Source organism: Mus musculus, chromosome 11, assembly GCF_000001635.26.
Source record: "Mus musculus strain C57BL/6J chromosome 11, GRCm38.p6 C57BL/6J".
Lineage (NCBI taxonomy): Eukaryota > Metazoa > Chordata > Mammalia > Rodentia > Muridae > Mus > Mus musculus.
In genome coordinates, this window is record NC_000077.6 from 55,377,227 (window position 1) to 55,393,705 (window position 16,479).

General features: G+C 48.4%; 1 long non-coding RNA gene across 3 annotated transcripts; it reads right to left on the bottom strand.

The window, feature by feature from the left end:
• Positions 1-1,102: 1,102 nt before the first annotated feature.
• Positions 1,103-7,076, bottom strand: Gm31842. Of its 3 annotated transcripts, none has more exons than XR_388657.2 (3): positions 4,146-5,624; positions 3,857-4,016; positions 1,103-1,286 (listed from the first exon to the last, which is right to left on the bottom strand). It is a non-coding gene; the product is annotated as a predicted gene, 31842 (long non-coding RNA). The 3 variants fall into 3 exon arrangements; XR_879860.1 differs by lacking the exon at positions 1,103-1,286 and adding an exon at positions 7,003-7,076 and having other exon boundaries at positions 3,501-4,016; positions 4,146-5,192; XR_388656.2 differs by lacking the exon at positions 1,103-1,286 and having other exon boundaries at positions 3,501-4,016; positions 4,146-4,275; positions 5,066-5,624.
• Between the last annotated feature and the right edge of the window lie 9,403 nt (positions 7,077-16,479).

Sequence of the window (16,479 nt, forward strand, 5' to 3'; positions counted from 1 at the left end):
ACCAGCCCATGGGCTGGGGTCCTGGACTGAATCAAATGGGGAAGGTAAGCTACACACCAGCACTCACCTCTGCTTTCCCAGCCCTCGTGCTAGGATCCCCACAACTCTCCTGCCCTATGAGTCATGCATTCACACTCTGAGCCCAAACTAACCTTCCCTTCCTTAAGCTGCTTCTTGTCAGGTATTTTGTGACAACTACAAAAACAAAGTAACTAATGCAGGTACCGCAGGGCTTGGCCACCATCTTTACTGATACAGTGTTTCTCCTTGGGATAAAGCATTCACCAGGGTCACCATCTTGGCTCCATGGCAGGAAGGAAGCCTCAGGGGGTTCCAATTCTTGTGTGACAGGACAAAGGGACCCTACCCACTAGCTGTCACCCAGTGGGTCACCCTGTAATTCTGTGATTTCATAAGCTTTAGGTGTCTCAAAGCAGAGCTGGCCAACCTCACAGACTCTCTGGTGTATAGTCACCTCCCTGAAGAGCTGGGGTCCTAGTTTTCTTTCTATTGCTGTGATAAAACACTTGAGGAGTCTGGGGCTTGTGTGCCTTACAAATGGCAATCATGTCCTTTGCTGAGTGAAACCAAGACAGAAGCTCAAGTGGAACAAAGAGCCCGGAGGCAGGAGTTGGAGCGGAGGCCATGGAGGTCTGCTGCCTACTGGCTTGCTCTCCATGACTTGCTCAGTCTGCTCTCTCTCATTCTCTCTCTCTCTCTCTCTCTCTCTCTCTCTCTCTCTCTCTCTCTCTCCCTTGATTGAACCCTTGCATTTAAAAAAATCTCTATTAAAATATTTTTAACCACTTCCAACTCTGCTCCACACTGGCTTGACCTGAAATTCATTTCTGTTGAAGCCAAGGATCTGATTGTCTGAGTCAATGTTCCTAAAATACTAAGTGCCGCAGATGACAGTATGGAGCTGTGTGTCCCACGCAGTCAGCCCCCAACAGATGCAAAGACTGTCAACGGTTGTTATTGTGTGACAGGACAAAGGGACCCTACCCACTAGCTGTCACCCAGTGGGTCTTCCTGTAATTCTGTGATTTCATAAGCTTTAGGTGTCTCAAAACAGAGCTGGCCAACCTCACAGACTCTCTGGTGTATAGTCACCTCCCTGAAGAGCCGGGGTCCTAAATGCTCTGCAGTGCATGCTGGGATCTCGGCCCCCGAGAAGACACTTCCGAGGGTTTCCACCACAGGATTCAGAGCCATTCTGGGTCCAGACCAATTCTTCTGCTCCAGCTGAGTGACTGACAGCCAGGTCTGGGGCTGGAGGCTGAGAGCTGGAAGAGATCCCAGGCTAGGCGTGTCAGAACTCAAATGCCTAGAGACTTGATGGCTCCCTGTGAGCTACTGGGACTGCAGCTGCTTGAACCACCCCACCCCCAAGGCTCCCGCCAGGAGTAAAAGCCCAGGCTCACACAGCTTCTCTAGGCTGCATCTGAAGACAGTCCCCTCTATGACACCCCTCCAAGTGGCTCCCCCTGAATACCTCAAAGCTCATTCCTCTTCTAAGGGTTCTAGAGAAGCCCTTCCTTGTGTCTAATGGCATCTTCCCACCACAGATCCTGATCTGCTCTTTAGGGCCAACACAAGAAAGTCACTCCTCGGAAAGTCACCAGGCATGGTGGGGCAGACAGCTAGAATCCACCTCAGCATTCATGAGGCAGAGGCAGCAGGATTAGAAGTTTGGCTACATAGCAAGTTTGAGGCCAGTCTAGGCTACGTGAGATCTCATTTCAAAAGCAAAAATTCAAAACAAAGAAAAGCCACCCCCCCACCCCACTCCCACCCCCTCCTCTATGGTTTAGAACTAAATCTACCCACCACCCCAAGGCAATGCGCTAAGGCCTGGGTACCAGTTCCTGTGCCTTGGGAAAGTACTTGGGTTTATTCTGAGAACTCCAAGCTCCACAAGCCCTCAGGGTCCACCCACTTACAGGCTATTGCATCTTGTCATGGGCTATAGGAAAGTACTGGAGACTTAGAAGGGGGCCTAGTCAATATAGTGGATCCATAGAGCATGCTCTTAGGGCTCTCTCTCTCTCTCTTTCTCTCTCTCTTTCTCCCTCCCTTTCTCCTTCCTGGCAGACTTCGACCATCACATGCTTCCACAGTGCTGTTTTCTCTGTCTCTATCTGTCTGTCTGTCTGTCTTTCTTTCTCCCTCTCTCCTTCCTGGCAGTCACATGCTTCCACAGTGATGCTCTCTCTGTCTCTATCTGTCTCTGTCTGTCTGTCTGTCTGTCTGTCTCTCTCTCTCTCTCTCTCTCTCTCTCTCTCACACACACACACACACACACACACACACACACACACACACACACACACATTTTGTTACAGATGCCACAGACCCAAGTAACTTCAGGATGAAAATTTCAACTCCAATAAACCTTTCCTCCTTTGGCACTTTGTCACAGTGGTGGAAAGATGACGGACACACCCTTGAGATCTTTCACGATCAGGTCTTCTTCCTTTCTTGTATCAGTCATAATAATGGCCACCAGTGGACTGCAGTGACTGAATGCAGGCATTCTGAATGCCAAATTTCATATAATCCTCACAACAGTCCCATGACCCAGGGATTGATTCCCTTAAGGAAGGAAGAATGTACTTGGGCCATGGTTTAAGGGGATACTATCTACCATGGTGGGGAAGGTATGGTGGCAGCAGATGCTCATGGCTATGGTAGTGGTCCCTTTCTCACATCTCCATAGATCAAGAAGCAGAGAGAGACTGACCAACAGACTCACAGGGGCTTGGTACAAAGGTGCTGCACGATCGACCCAGTAGAACTCCTGACACCAGAAGCCAGTCTCACAAGTCCAGTGACTAAAGCCCACAGACCACAGGTGAGCACGAATGTGAAAGAAGTGTATAGGGAAGCAGGAGGAAAGTGGGGGAGAGCAGGGGAGGGGGTCTTCTAGATCTAAGATGCTGTTGTATGGGGAGTGAGCACACAAGAGAGAAGACATGGGGTGTCGTGGCTCTTCTCTTTCCAGGCTCAATGATCTTGTACACAAGGAAGAACCCAGCAGGTCTCGTGCAGAACAAGTAAAAACTGGGTCCGGAGAGATGGCTCAGTGGTTAAGAGCACTGACTGCTCTTCCAGAGGTCCTGAGTTCAATTGCTAGGAATTGATGCACTCTTCTGGTGTATGTCTGAAGACAGCTACAGTGTATTCATATAAACATAAATAAATAAATAAATAAATAAATAAATAAATAAATAAAACCTTTTTTACAAAGTAAAAACTGCACCTCAAACCAGTGAGATGGCTCAGCAGGTAGAGACACTTGCTGGATAAACCTGCAGACCTGAGTTGGATCCCTGGGGCCCACAGAGTGGTGGAAGAACCAAACAGATTCAACAGAGCTGTCCTCTTAGTGTATGCACTCCAAGTAAGACACGGGTACACAGACATGCATGCACGAGTGCATGCTTGAACACACACAAGTAAAATTTAAGAAAAAAAGAACTGTGGTTCTTAGACATGGTTTATTGTCTAATTTTAGACATTGGTTGATATGGAGTCACATTGGACAGTGCGAATTTTACTCGGTGTGCTTTGGGATTTGAGTACCCACGGGATGCAAGGAGCCAGGTGTGGGTGGTGTGTGCCTGTAATCCCAGCACTTAGAAACCAAGGCAAGAGGATTTTGAGTTCAAGGGTAACTAAAGTCTCCTTAGAGACAGACAAAATAAGTGGGATTTGGGGTGATAGGGATCAAGCCTGGGGCATTGTGGGTGCTTGTCAAGTACTCTGCCATTTGAGCCCCATCCCAGCCCTAGATTATGACTTTTAAAGGGAAAGCATGCGGTCGTGGTCTCCTTTAACCTTCTACAAGCCCTACCTTGGATTTCTGCCAATGCAGCTGATCCGGCTGTCCCAGATAAGTCTGGATTGTCTTAGTTCAGTTTTCTACTGCTGTGGCCAAGGAAGGGGTGAGTCCTTTACCATCACAGTGGGGAAGCACGGCGGCGACAGGCAGTCATGGTGTCCAGAGCAACAAGCTGAGAGTTCACATTTTAAACCACCAGCAGGAAACAGAGAGCACAAACTCCAATTGATGCAAGTCTTTGAGCTCTCAGAGCCTGCCCCAGTGACACACTTCTTCCAACAAGGTACTAGAAAGTAAGTACCTGTCCTAAGCTTGGAGAAGCTTCTAGGCTCTAAACAGGGAGACAGGAAGGGAAAATACGGTGCACCCCGGAGGTACCTGCAGCAGGCCAGCTGCCAGGTTCTGCAGGCTTCTCCCCTCCTTCCTTGTGGCTGCAGAGGAAAAGAACAAGCCCAGGTGGGGGGGGGGGGGGGCGCGCACAAGTGACCTACTAAGTTCCTTGCAGGGGTTGCCAGGCCTGACTCCAGGGAGTAGGGTGTGTGACCTGCTCCAGGCTTACACTTGGATCTCTGAGTCCAGCTGCACTCACCAGTTTCCAGATCATTCCAGCTGGTCACACATTTTAGGTAAGCCTGGGGTCACCCACACCCAACTTCGGGAGGACAAGAGGAGTGGGCAGGTGCTCAGCCCGTGTAACCCAACCCCGGCCCGCCTCTGATGCACACTGTGACCATCTCAGGGGTAGGGAGCAGGGTGGCCCAGGGCAGTCAGGAGAGTAGCCCTCACCCCACTGCTTCCCAAATGCCATCTGTACCAGTGCCCGGTGCTGCTTTTCCGATACACCCCAGCCACCTGCGGGACTGGTTACAGCCGCACACACACGGCTCTTTGTTTGCTGTCTTGTTTGTTTGCTGGTGTGCAAACAGGTCTTGTAGTTGAGGTTAGAGATTAGCCCAAGGCAAAGTGAGATGGGCAGAGGCGGAAAGAGAGGGGAGCAGGCCTGTGCTTCCCTCCCACTCTGCTACCCAAGCAGAGACCCCCAAGATCCCGATTGCAACACCACCAGCCTTCATTCACCTCCAGGAATTTCCTACCTCTAGAGCTACCTCCATGCAGAACCAGTCTCTCCTGCGCTGGGGGTAGGGGTAAGGTTTGGATGACCTTAGTTGGTCTTGGTTTGTTCTCAACAGTCTCAAGGATCCCGGCTGGTCTTGAACTCACTTTGTAGCAGAGGATGGCCTGGAAGTTTTGATCCTCCTGCCTCCACTTCCCAAGTGCTGAGATTCCCAGGGTACACCACCACGACTGGTTTATTTGGACCTGGAGGGAACGCAGGGCTTCCTGCAGACTAGACAGACAGGTGCTTTATCAGCTGAGCTACATCGCCAGCCTGGATCTTGAACTCCTGATCATTCTGTCTCCACCTCCCAGAGCAGAGATGTCAGCCGTTTGCTGTAACCCCATCAGGTTAGTCATTGATGAATGATGGGCAGGTATTTTGAACATTTCCAGGGTTGTGTGGGTAAAGGAAGGTCTCTCTCCTCTGAACCTCCTGGAGGTTCTTGCTTCTTGGCCCACAGATACCTGTGACTCCAGCTGCTAGGAACTGTATGTTCCCTTCTTGCCTCCTCATACAGAGATGTGGACATTCCTATACATGCACGCATGTGAGTGTGTGTGCACTTGTGCTCGTGCTCACACATGCGCGCGCACACACACACACACATTAAATAGGGAGAGACAAACAGGTACAGAGATTAATAATTATTAAAAAAAAAAGACATTAGAGGAACTGGAGAAATGTGTCAGTTAAGAGTGTTTGCTAGCTGGGCAGTGGGGGCGCACACCTTTAATCCCAGCACTTGGGAGGCAGAAGCAGGCAGATTTCTGAGTTCGAGGCCAGCCTGGTCTACAGAGTGAGTTCCAGGACAGCCAGGGCTATACAGAGAAACCCTGTCTTGAAAAAACAAAAAACAAAAACAAACAAACAAACAGAGTGTTTGCTGCTCTTCTGGAGAACCTGAGTTCAGCTCTGAACAACCAAGTGGGATGACTCACTATAACTGCCTGTGACTCCATCTCCCGCAATCCAGTGCCTTCTCCTGGCTTCTGCAGGCCTCTGGGCACTCACATGGTGTACAGACATACATACAGACAAGACACCCATAACACGTGAAACAAAAATTTAAAAAAATAAATTAATTAAGCTTTAAAAAACAAAACCACAGTGAGACAACTCCTGCAGGCTCCATGTTGTGGTCATGGCAGCCACAATGAGCCTGCAGGAGAGGAGCCACCACTCCGAGCAAACAGTATCCTCTGGGGTTGTATGAAGTGTAGCAGCTCTGATCTCCTCCCCAAACACTCGCCTTCCAGCTCTGAGAACTCTGAGTGGAAATTGTCTTGCTCAGCATCTTTGGTGATCTGGCTGGTGGGTCACCTCTGAGCAGCCCCAGGGGATCTCTGGCCCCTTCAGTAACCGCTGAGCCTAGTAAACACTCCCTTCTCCACAGGTCTTTCATCCCAAGAGGCCTAGCCAAATGCAGGCAGACGCTCCCTCACTCTCCTCCCTAAGCCTTTAAGTAGCTCGAAGCCCCGTCTTCTCAAGCCCTTTGGAAGGAGCTGGGCAGATTAAACTGACAGAGTCTGCATCCAGGTGCAGAGGAATCCAGGGCCTCTCAGGTTTCTTGGCAGAAGGAGAGAGAGCATGCAGAGACTCCTTCAGAACAAGTGAAACTAATTCCTTCCAGGGGCAGAAAAAGGCAGGCTTTTTTGGCAAAGGACTTGATAAGATGTTATCTCAGACACCACATGGGCACCCCGGGAGGGAGGCCAGGACTTGTTCAGCATGTGGGAAGATGGCTAGGGGCCTTGGAGGAGGGACTGGGGCAGGTTCAGGTGGAGGGCTGTTCTACAGCAGCCTCCTGCCTTTCCACTCTTTCCTTCGGAAGGAGAGGAGCATAAAGGGAAGGAGGAAGAAAAGGAAAAAAAAAGCCCGTGTGAGCTCCTCCCCCTTTCCAGGACAGATACAAAGACCTCTGGGCACCAGCCAGCCTATCTGAGTCCAAGGTTGCACAGTGGTCTTGTTGCCCAAGTCAAAGCACCAGAATTCGGATCCCCAGAATCCCCACAAATGCCAGGCAGACATGGAGACCCACCTGTCCAAGACACACCATCTCCAGAGCAAGCTGGCTAGCAAGACTCTCCGTAGCCTCAAATTGTGGGATTGACTCGAAGACTCTGCCTAGAAGAACAAGCTGGAAGAGGGATCAAGGAGCATCCTTGACATTACTCTCTCAAGCCTCCACACACACACCGCGTACACGCACAAGTACCCATACGTATGTGAACATGCATGCGTATCACACGCAATACACATGAAGAAAGAAATGAAGAAGAGGCGGCAGGGATGGATGAGTGATTCCTTTCTCCGGGAGGAAGATGGCTTCTCAGACACCTGAAGAGGAAGTAGAAATTGGCACGTTTGAAAGACAACTTGGCGTTGTCCGCCGAGGATGGAGCACTTGCCTGCTCTTTGACCAGCAACTCCATTTGCAGGGATCCATCCGGAGGAAAGCCTTCTCTGTGAGGAAATGTGTGCGCATGCTGCTCTCTGCAACCTGCTCTACAGCACGGGGCATTTGTGGCAACCAGTAGGGGCAGCTTTAAACGTTTGTGTCACACAGTAAAGTCCCCACAAAGAAGTGGACACACAAAAGCCACCACTTAAGAGAGATGATGGGTCAAATTTTAAAGCAAATACACCCCCCAGGTGTGATGTTTCATGGCTGTGATCTCAGAACTCAGGGGGCTGAAGCAGGGGAATTGCAGCAAGTTTGAGGCCAGCCTGGGTACATAGTAGAGTTCCACGGCAGCCTGGGTTATAGAATAAGACAAACAAAGGGCTGGGTTAGGGCTCAACTGATGGAGTGTTTGTCCAGCATGTAACAACAGTGCCCAAAATAACAAACCAGGCATGATGGGACACGACAGTAATCCCAGTACTCAGAAGGTGGAGGCAGGAGGATCAGAAGTTCAGGGTCATCAACACAGAGTTCAAGGTCAGCCTGGGCTACAAGACATTCTGTCTTAAAACAGAAGGGTCAGTGCCGGGTGTGGTGGCGCATGCCTTTAATCCCAGCACTTGGGAGGCAGAGGCAGGCAGATTTCTGAGTTTGAGGCCACCCTGGTCTACAGAGTGAGTTCCAGGACAGCCAGGGCTACACAGAGAAACCCTGTCTCGAAAAACCAAAAAAAGAAGAAGAAGAAGAAGAAGAAGAAGAAGAAGAAGAAGAAGAAGAAGAAGAAGAAGAAGAAGAAGAAGAAGAAGAAGAAAGAAGGGTCACTGGATAAAGGCACATGCCAGCAAGTCCTGGATTTGATCCCCAGGACTTACATGGTGCAAGGATAAAACTGACCCCCTCAAGTTTTTCTCTGATCTACACACACACACACACACACTAAGTGGGTATTTGAAATATCTGCATGTTTCCCTAACAGTGGCTTCTGTTTGCTTCCTTTCTTGAAGATGCTCCATTCTTCTGTGTAATACAAATAAATGTACAGTGTAAGTAAGGATGGATGGATAGATGGATGGATGGATGGATAGATAGATGGATTGTTGCTTACATCATTTTATTCTCTTTTTAAGATTTATTTATTTTAGGTATATGAGTACACTGTAGTTGTGAGCCTTCGTGTGGTTGTTGGGAATTGAATTTTAGGACCTCTGCTCACTCCGGTCAACCCCACTCACTCCAGTTGGCCCTGCTCAACCCAAAGATTTTATTATTATTATTATATATAAGTATACTGTAGCTGTGTTCAGACACACCAGAAGAGGGTGCCGGATCTCATTACGGGTGATTGTGAGCTACCACGTAGTTGCTGGGATTTGAACTCAGGACCTTCAGAAGAGAAGTCAGTGCTCTTACCTGCTGAGCCATCTCGCCAGCCCACGTCATTTTATTCTTATCATGTAATATTAGTGCATTACCTGAAATATATACAAGAAATAGTGAATGTCAATTTGTTCACAGCCTTCTGCACAGAGTGGGGTTTTCTGTCCAGTACCTCTCCCTTTGTGAGGTATTTTCAATACTGAAAGAAAATCTGAGGCTGGGAGTTGGAGGTGGCTTGGCTGTCATCATGTGATCTTCCACTTCATGCCTGCATTTGCGTCAGAGGTGAGGCTCCAGGCTTCTCCCATTGCACCTGGGCAGGCTATGGTCTCTTCTGAGGTCGGCAGCCAGGCTCCAGCTCGAGGCCACAGCCTCCTCTTCAGCTATCCTTTAGCTGAGAGCTGGAGGTGTGGTCTGTTTCCCAGGGTCCAGGGATCTTTGTGATTCTCTCTAGGGGATCCTGACAGTGTCATGAAGTGTGGGTAGTGAGCTGTGTCACACCTCTTCTTTCTGAGACTCAGTTTCTCCACCCGTGTAGCAGTGTACTGAGCGATGCCACAGTGCCAATGATTCCCCCAAGGTTCTAAAAAGCCACCGTTCAGGCTGCTACTCAGCCTGAGCTGAGCATCTGCGAGGTCCATTCCTGAGTACAGCCTGCCCCCTTCTGGTCTCTCGTGGTAGTGCTCAGTAAGCTTGGCAATTAAGACGCTGCCAATAGTGACTGCACTACCCTCTGGGACCTTCTAGGAAGCTGTGGCAGAGTCTGGAGAAACTAGAAGGCCTTCAAAAGACTAGTCAGTCCAGCTCTCCCGGGGTCTCACCTCCTGCATGCCTCGGCTCTTTCGCTTTTTTCTTTTTTCCTTTGCTATGCTATAGAATCAGGTCTTTGCACTTGTGAAGCAAGTACCCCTCTACCCATAGGACTCCATACCCAGCTGCTGTGTGACTTTTCCTGAAAAAACACCTTTTAAAGGTCTATTTACTCAAGCTAGGGAATTAACAATAGACAAAATGGCTCCACCCAAGTCCAGCTTAGTTTTGGGGTCACATGGGTAACGGAAAAACAGCCGCATCCCTGATTAGCCCATCTTGCCGTGAGTGACAGTTCACAACAGCAGCATCCCTGAAGCTGTATGCCTAAGTTGCAGGCAGCTCCTCAAGTGTCTTCTCCAGTAGCTGTTCTTTGCTGCTATAACCTTGAGGAAGGATCTCTATTGTAAGTGTTTCTGCCTAGGTGGAAGGGTATTCTGGGACTCAGAAGCCTAGGAGCCACGCAGCTCTGAGGGGAGAAAGTATTCCAGTGGAAGAGCATCCAGAGACGCGGGGCGGGGGGAGGGGGGAAGGAGGGAGGAGGGAGTGTCCAGGAACCATACAGCTGTGAGGGGGACAGTGTCCCGAGAGAAGGGCATCCCGAGACTTGGGAGCTCAGGAGCCACGCGGCTCTGAGGAAGCCTCCTCAGCAGAGGTGTTGCAGCTCCCAGAGGATGATGTTCCCAGCTGAGCTCAGGAACTTCAGCCGCTATTCTTTGCATCTTCTCAATCACTCCAGGCAATAAATCTCATGAAAGAGATTTATTGAAGGGTCCAGTGTGTGGAGGGACAAACCCAGGAACGGCTGCCCTCTGCTCGCAGAAGTGGGCAGCAAAAATTGGACAAAGAACAGTGCTTTTATAGAATTTCTTAGGGGTGAAGCTTTTCAAGGCAGAGATTTCCAGAGCGAGGATTGGTGGGATTTCAAGTCATGAGCTTGGGGAGTTCAAGGATTGGTGGGATTTCCTGTTCACGGATTTGTTGGTTTCCTGTTCAGGGATATGGGTTAGCTGTTCAGGGATTGGTGGGTTTCCTGCTCAGAAATTGGTGGGTTTGTGGGAAGCTCAGGGATTGGTGGCTTTTTTCACCCGCTTTTCCCTGAATCGGGGCCATGGGTTAAGGGTGGAAAGTCCTTCCAGGCTGCATTTGGCTTTTGCTGAGGCACCATCTCTGTGGAGCTGCTGAGGGCGGCGGGGGGAGGGGGGTGGAGAGGGGCTGGAGAGGAGGTGCTGCCACTGTAAACAGCTCCCGTGGGACGGATCCTGCACTAGTGTTTCACCAAGGATGTAGGCTGAAGCAGGAAAGGGTAGCCACTGTGGACAGCTCCTGTGATGGCTGCAGGCTGAGGAAATGTCGCAGTGCCGCCATTTTGACAGTAGTGACCATTTCTGACAGCTCCTACAGGGGCTCACCATGGCCAAGACTCGGGCAGAGAAGGAGGGGCCACCACGCTGCTTTAGGGACTATAATTGTAAGTTTCATTAGGTTCCAAAAAGGAATGTTGGAGGAAGTAGCCACAAGACCCAGCTCTTTTTCAGTATCGTCTCCTATTGCTGTGATAAAATATGCTGATAAAACCAAAGTAAGTAAGAAAAGGTTTCTCTCGGCTCATAGTTACAGTCCATTATGGCAGAGAAGTCAGCAGGGGCCTGAAGTGACTAGTCACATTTTATCCCCAGTCAGGAAGAAGAGAGCAGTGAATGTTTATCCTTTACATACAGTCCAGGATCCTAGCCTAGGGAATGGTGCCACCCATAACTGTTGAGTATCTTAGTTTAGGTTAATATTGCTATGACAGAACCATGACCAAAGCAAGTTGGGGAGGAAAGGGTTTTGGTTTACACTTCTACATCACTGTTTATTATTTAAGTTCCTGCTCATCAAAACAGGAACTCAAAGTCAGAGCAGGAACCTAGTGGCAGAAACTGATGCAGAGGTCACGGAATTCTCTGGCTTGCTCCTCGTGGCATGTTCAGCCTGCTTTCTTAAAGAATCTAGGACCACCAGCCCAAGGATAACACTACCCACAGTGAGTGTACTGGGACCTCCCTCAACAATCACTAATTGATAAAATGCCCTACAGCTGGATCTTATGGAGGTATTTGTTTCATTTGAGGTTCTCTCATTTCAAATGACTCTAGCTTATGTCAAGTTGGCACAAAACTATCCTGGACAGTGAGTCTTCGCATCTCCTTAACCTAATCAAGAGAATCCCACGGATGTGCCCAGAGCCCTGTCTCTCAAGTGATTCTATACCTAAAGTTGACAACTGAGATTGGCCACTGGGTCTCCTAGGTAGCCCTGGCTGGATTTGAACTCACAATCCTGCTTCCTGAGTGCTGAGACTTCACTGTGCAATGCTGTACCCATCAAAGAGTAATATAGTAAGATAGCATTTTGTTTTGTTTTGTTTTGATGGTGTTGCTTAGCAATCCCAGGCCCCTTCTCTAAATGAGCACTCTACTATTGGGCTAACCCCCTAGCCCTTCTTGAGTGGCTTCCAAACAAACAAGTGAGCTAAACTTTGTATCCAACTCTCTTTTAAAAGCATTAACCAAATTCCTTGGGCTTAGTTTGCTGTGTATTTTTACCTTGCATTTAAGATGCACTGGGGTTCAGCAACCTGTAGTCAAAGGACGATTGAACTTCACTTTGTGCTAAGTCTCACCAGGAATCATATGTCCATCCCCCCACTCAAGACTGACAATGACCCTTTTATACCCGTTAGACTTGTCCTTAGCCCCTTGGACTTTTCTGTTGTGGCAGGGGTGAGAAGGGTTCCTCATTGTTGCTATGCGTTCAGAATCACCTGGGTTGCAGGGCCAGCTCAGATATGAATTCAGCGGCTGAGCTTAAAGTGTTGCTACAATTACCACAAAAATACACAGTTTAGTGTGACCCTCAGGAATCAACAAGCCATTTTTTTAGTAGACATCCTAGCATATGAGAGGTAGTTGCAATTGTTCTTCTTGTTGTTGGTTTTTAAGTATTTGTTGTTCATAGGAAAATTGAATCAGTAATCTAGTGATCTTACCTGAGGGGTTTTGCTTCTCTGAAATTCATATTCCACATAAGGAAAATGAGGGGGCCAGATTGGACCTCCCTAAAGCTTTAAATAAATTCTAAGTCCCTAGGAACCTTCTTTCTCTCTAGAACCACCAGGGGGCACTCTCTCCTCGATGCCTCTTGGCCTGGTGACTGGCTGGGTCCCGCAGGATCTGTGTGCACAGCTGGAAATCAGGTTAGCTGGATCCAACTATGCCTAGAAAGACCTATCCAAGTAGAGAAAGGCAGATCACAGAATCAGTCCCTGAAGACAAGACTCTGTTGTCCTGATATCCACTGACCATTAAGTAGAAGAGAGGCTTCCCACCCACAGCTGGCTGGATGATACATTTCCAGGCCTGCCCAGGACCCTTTGAGTACGCCTATTCTTCTGTTTCGATTTGGACATATTGAACACTTATAGTCCTGCAGCAGGAACTACCGCAGACACTGCACATCTGGTACAGACTGAAAAGCCCCTGAGTTCCTTCCCAAAGCACATGTGGCCTTGGGGAAGAAATGTGATGGGCAGGAGAAAGGGGACAGGCCAAGACTGTGGAGTGTAGCCGGTGGTGGTGGTGGTGGTGGTGGAGACAAAGATGATGGTGATGGTGGTGATTTGTTGGCTTTTTCTGTACCCTGCCCACAGACTGAAAGACAGAAACATTACTGCCAGAATTGTCACAGGTGGGCCGTGAGATTGGAGTGTTGGCAGAGACTCTATTGGGTTACACTGTGTCTGGGAGGGAGGGAGGAAAGGAAAAAGGAAGTGGGGGGACAGAGGGAGGAGTCCTTTTCTGGTTCCTTTGACCCTGGTATCTCCCATCTCAGGTCTGGTTACCTACTCCCTAGGAAATGCTTGATTCGTTAATGGTGACCCAAAGACCTACACTTCCCGTAAGGGTGGGACAGCCACCATTTTAACTCCAAGATGATTTTAGGAAAGTTCTTTGGTTGGCTTTATGTCTAATTACTTGTAATGTGGTCTTCCTTTGAACTGTCAAGGGCAAGGTCTGATTTCTTTGTGTATAAGAAGCATGGGACATATCCACTCAAGCGAGGCATTGTTTCTCATTGTATTTTTATTGTGTTTATCTTTAAGGTCTAGCTCTAGGGTTGACCTTAAAGTCTAGTGTGTGTGTGTGTGTGTGTGTGTGTGTGTGTGTGTGTGTGTTCTGTTATTTTTAAAATAGGAGTTCATGTAGCCCAGGTGTCTTAGTTAGGGTTTCTATTGTTAAGACAAAACACCGTGACCAAAAAACGAGTTAGAGAGGAAGGGGTTTATTTGGCTTATACTTCCATATCACTGTTCATCGTTGATGGCAATCAGGACAGGAACTCAAGCAGGGCCAGAACCTGAAGGCAGGAACTGACGCAGAGGCTATAGAAGGGTGCTGCTTCCTGGCTTGCTTTCCCTTTTAGCCTTTCTTATAGGACCCAGAACCAACCCAAGGATGAACTACCCACCCAGTGGGCTGTGCCCTCCCCCACCAACCACTAATTAAGAAAACACTTTACAGCTGGACCTTATGAAGGCATCTTCTCAGCTGCGGTTCCTTGTTCGTATGTCAAGTTATCAGAAGACTAGCCAGCACACCAGGCTTTCAACTCACCTGTAGGCCAGAATAAACCTAAATTTCTGATCCTCCTACTTTACCTCCTAAAGACGAAAATTATAGCTCTGTGCCATCGTGCCCAGTTTATTTTGATTTTGGATTTAAAGTCAGGGTTTTATCCATACTAAATGAGTACTCTATCAACTCAGCCACAGTCATGATCTAGGCTGCATGATGCTGGTCTTCTGTCGAGGGTAAGGATACAATTTCCTTTGGATATTAAAGGGCTTTAGTGAAGGGGTTGTTTTATTTGGTTTAGTTTTTAAGACAGGGTCTTGTTATGGAAACATGAATGGCCTAGGATTCACAATGTAACCCAAGCTGCCCTCAAATGTGAGATCTTCCTGCTCCTGCCAAATGCTGGGACTACGGGTGTGTCTTAAGTAGTTTGCTTTAAAGCGGCAGTTTTTGACCTGTGAGTTGTGACCCTTTGTGGGTCGAATGACCCCTTTCACAAGGGTCACATATCAGATATCCTGCATATAAGATACTTACATGATGGTTTGTAACAGCAGCAAAATTACAATTAAGTAGCAACGAAAATAACTTTATGTTTGGGAGTCACCACAACATGCGGAATTGCATTAAAGGGTCACAGCATCAGGAAGATAGAACTGTTGCGTGCAGGTTTTTGTTTTTGTTTTTTTTTTTTGTTTTTGTTTTTTTCTTTTTCTTTTTGGTTTTTTGAGACAGGGTTTCTCTGTATAGCCCTGGCTGTCCTGGAACTCACCCTGTAGACCAGGCTGGCCTCGAACTCAGAAATCTGCCTGCCTCTGCCTCCCAAGTGCTGGGATTAAAGGCATGTGCCACCACTGCCTGGCTTGCATGTAGTTTTACGCTCTATCTGCCTTTAGCTCCGGGAAGTGACCGCACTACCAGCCCCTACCTGGCTTCCCTTAAATTCTCAGACAAAAGACACACACAGTTTGTTCCTTTTCAGCTTGCCTTAGGACACAATTGCTGGGCGTTACTATCTCTCGCCTTTAGTAATATTTTTATCTCCACTCTTCCCACAAGCCCTAAACTTCAGTGGCTAGTCCCACCTAGGCCCCGCTAAACATCCCTAACCACCCGCCTGTAGTAGTGGTCACAGGCCCCAGCTCGTCCTGGGACCTCACATGGCTGCTGTCATCTCTCTCCAAAGCACGGCAAAAAAGCCTCCTCTCCTTCCTTGCATCTTCTTTTCCAATTGGGACCTGGAAGTCCCGCCTACCTTCTTCCCAATTGGCCCACGGCTATCTTTACTGACAGATAAAGAACCAATTGGAGAACAGGACCTTAGCATCAGAACCGCCCCTATAGAGAATCACTGCTTTAAAGAAATTGGCGGACAGAGCCAGGAGGGCAGGGAAGCATCACCTCTGACGACTGATGGTTCTGTTAACTCCGTTGGCAGGTGACTGGCAGTGGGCTGCAGTGCACCTCAACCCAGCCTTGATTTTTAATTCTTCCATGCTGACTTTTCTTGAAAATTCTGAAGACTTGCTGTAGAAGACATTCACATTTGGAGATGAGAGGCCTGCTAAGTTCCAGCCTCTCTCTGCCCTTCACCGCCTTCAAGGTGTAGCCAAGTCATCTAAGCCCCAGAGCTCATTTCTTGAGAGCTGAGCTTTGGGGGTCAGTGCTGTGTGTTCCACAGATGATCTGACCCCGGCTGACCAAGGGGCAAGATCTTGTTCCCCACCTTGACAGAGGGAACAGTTTCACAGTTTCCACACCTGCACCCAGTCTTCGTTTCCTTCGCACACCATTCTGTCTGGAACTGTTCAGTTGTGTGATTCTGCCTTATTCAAGGGACATCTTGTCCACTGGAGGCACCCGACAAACAGCTAATGAATGCAACACCGTAGGAATTTCCTTTTTTTTTTTAAGATTTATTTATTTTTTTATATGTAAGTACACTGTAACTGCCTTCAGACACACCAGAAGAGGGCATCCAATCTCATTACAGATGATTGTGAGCCACCATGTGGTTGCTGGGATTTGAACTCAGGACCTCCGGAAGAGCAGTCGGTGTTCTTAACCGCTGAGCCCTCTCTCTAGCCCCCTGTAGGAATTTCCTAAACCCTCTGATTGCCCAGATTCCCAGAGACCATCAATATACTGGGCTTGCACACATAAGATCAGAACAAAACTTCCTAGATCCTCCCTGCCCTGCCCCTAACATCACACTGGTATGTCTGAGGGGCACAAGTTTCATAAAGTGTTCTGTGGGGTTTTAAGGATTAATAATAATAATAATAATAATAATAATAATAAAAGT